Here is a 3191-nt window from a genome sequence, read left to right as displayed (position 1 = left end):
CGGTTGATGCACCTATCTATACTGGGGAGGCCGAGAACGCCACAGGGGAGGGCGCAGCGAGAAAACACAGGACCCAGACCTACCTAACCCTAACCCAGTTGTGGTGAAGCCCAGACAGGCTCCTACTTCTGTTCCTCAGCCTACAGTTCTATGATCCCTCATTCCTTTACACACACATAGTTCCAATTTACAACGGGTTTGTCCAATCAGACACAAAGTGGGCAGGATGCATCCATCCTCCTCTCACTCTGCACGCCTGTCCTACAGTCACAACACTGCACGGACACCTCACCCACTGATACAAATTCACAAAACCTTTTGATGTGTGACACAAAGACGAGAGGAACACGAATAACAAGCGTCGGCCCGTGCCTGCCTTTGATTCCCTATCTAACTGGGGGAGTCCTCGAACTCCCCCGGGGGGTCTCATCGAGAAAACACATTACCCTACCTACCTAACCCTAACCCAGTTGTGGTGAAGCCCAGACAGGCTCCTACTTCTGTTCCTCAGCCTACAGTTCTATGATCCCTCATTCCTTTACACACACATAGTTCCAATTTACAACAGGTTTGTCCAAACAGACACAAAGTGGGCAGGATGCATCCATCCTCCTCTCACTTTGACACCTGTCATACAATCACAACACTGCACGGACACCTCACCCACTGATACAAATCCACAAAACCTTTTGATGAGTGACACAATGACGAGAGGAACACGAATAACATGCGTCGGCCCGTGCCTGCCTTTGATTCCCTATCTAACTGGGGGAGTCCTCGAACTCCCCTGGGGGGTCTCATCGAGAAAACACATTACCCTACCTAAGATTTAAGAAGAACTTTAGGATTTATCATGGTTACATAGAACATTGTAAGTTCTAAAGAAAGGCTGGACAGGCTAAAGAACATTTCAGAGTTATAATAAATAGGGTTAAGCCAGCTGTAATCACAGAGTTGATAGAAATGTAAATATGGTGATAAAATGGGAGTGTTTAGACACTTTGGGCTCCCCTTCCCCTGATATTCATTCAGCACACTGCATGATCCATTCACAGGCTTTAGGCAGGAACCATTTCATCACATTCACTTCAACTGTAGAAAAACATACATAATCAGAATCAGTTTTATTGACCAGATACAGTTTAGAACAATAAAAGGAATTTTACTTGGCAGTTGCAGCGAAATAACACATCAACACACCAGAGCAGCCATTTGCGGCGCCCACATATTTAGGTGAAAAAGGGATGAAAACAGGAGGAGAGGTGAGGGGAAAAACGGCCGGTTTGAGACTGATTTCCCTAAACAGAGAAGGGAGTGTAAAACCAGGAAAAAAACCACCTCTGCAAACATAAATTTAAGCATGACACAGTCAAAGAACACGAAACCAGGCACGGGCGGGTAGGAGAGCAGGATTCCAGCTATTTGGGGACATGGGCGTGCTGCCGATGGGCACTGCAACCACGCCTCCATGTGGCACGGATGGGGGGGGGAAGATGGCCAACAAAGACATTTGAAATTTAAGACCCGGAGCTGCGTTACTGACAACAGCCAGATAACGTGTGGCAACAGTTCCAGGTGGGAATGTAGGGAAGGAGGGAGTGGGGGTAAAAGCCGCCATTTGCAGAAACTTCCTGGTGAAAAAAAATGAGACAACGTTGGCTTTAGCCTTGGCTAGCTAGGGAGCCGAAAGGGAGATAAGCAATGCGATTTGATACAGGCTATGTCAATATTCAATAGCCTTCTGTCCTGGGTCTCTCTGCTGTAATCCAATGAGTGACCCAACTACTTCTCTGATCAGCAGCATGCCTACTACCATTATTCCAATCATGTAGATGTCCTCCACAGAAAGAATGTACAGACAACTCGCCCCTTGTTCCAAGGGTCAACTGCATATCCAGCCGTAAACTTCCCGCGTGCACATGCGGGTTCACCACCTCCGGTTCTTTTTGTCAAAAACACCTGGTCGATAGCACTGAGACCAACTAATTAATTCCATTATTCCAGTTTTTGATGAGTTGCAGAGAGAGGCTCTTGTTAGGCTCACAGGACCAGACAAAGCAACAGCAGGGAGAGATAAGGGTGGAAGGGAGGGAGAAACAGAGTGTGCGACTGCCTTCATCGAGAAGCAGTTCTGCTTCTGCAATAAATCACATCTAAAATACCTATTATGTGATATCTTAGATACTCGTTTAAAACTCACTAGAAATATAAATCCCTTTACAAACACAAAGAAAAGAAACAGATTCAAAGGGACATAAATGAAGATGGTCTGCATTAACACAGCATGTATATTCATCTAGAAGTTATGATCTGATTATTACGTCTATTGGAATGTCACTCGTTTTTATAGACCGTCCAGAAGGTGACTAATGATTATTATGTGACCGTATACAAACACATGGTGGACATCATAGACTGTCTTTATGTAGAGTATGTGTCAAACTCAAGGCCCGGGGCCCAAATCCGGTCCTTTAGAGCATCTAATTCAGCCTGCAGGAGAAAGTAAAAATGACAGAAAACATGAATTATTGTGTAAATTATAAACTAGTTAATTTGTAGATATCACAACCACTCTAAAAACAAATTATTTTAGGTAAACTCTACAATATTGGCAAAGCTCACAGTTTTCCCATGCTGACATCACATGCTGCGATTAATTTTAAACTCAAATTGTTTCAGGAACTGTCATTTTTCCCTAAATTATTCCACAACATTTTCCAAAATTAAAACAAAGTTGCTCACTAAGATCCTTCAGGGACTGATATCTGTCACTTGTTGTATTGTTGGTGCTTTACATACTTTATATTTCATTTATAAGTAGAAGTACGAACTAGGGCTGGATTTTCTATAATCTGCAGCACTTTGGACCTCAAACTAATGTAGATTAATAATAATAATAATGTACATCATGTATGAATACAGAAGCTATAGAATGTATATCCTGTATAGAAAGTGAACAAAGGGAAACTTCTTCCTGCTTCCTTTCCAACTGATCATTGTATTGATCTTTTCTTTCAGACCACGCCTTCAAAGATCAACAACTTCCTGAACTGTTGGTGTCCATTTTCCAGCTGACAGCAGGTTTATGTTGGAATCCTGTGCAGCCTGATCTCTAGGTTCTTCAGTCCAACACTGGAACCAGAAGGTGTCGTCACCATCCGTGTGTCGCTGGGATCTGAAGATGATTCCTG

The sequence above is a fragment of the Gouania willdenowi genome (genome assembly GCF_900634775.1).
Source record: "Gouania willdenowi chromosome 24 unlocalized genomic scaffold, fGouWil2.1 scaffold_320_arrow_ctg1, whole genome shotgun sequence".
Taxonomy (NCBI): domain Eukaryota; kingdom Metazoa; phylum Chordata; class Actinopteri; order Blenniiformes; family Gobiesocidae; genus Gouania; species Gouania willdenowi.
Note: the sequence above shows the minus strand (reverse complement) of the source record.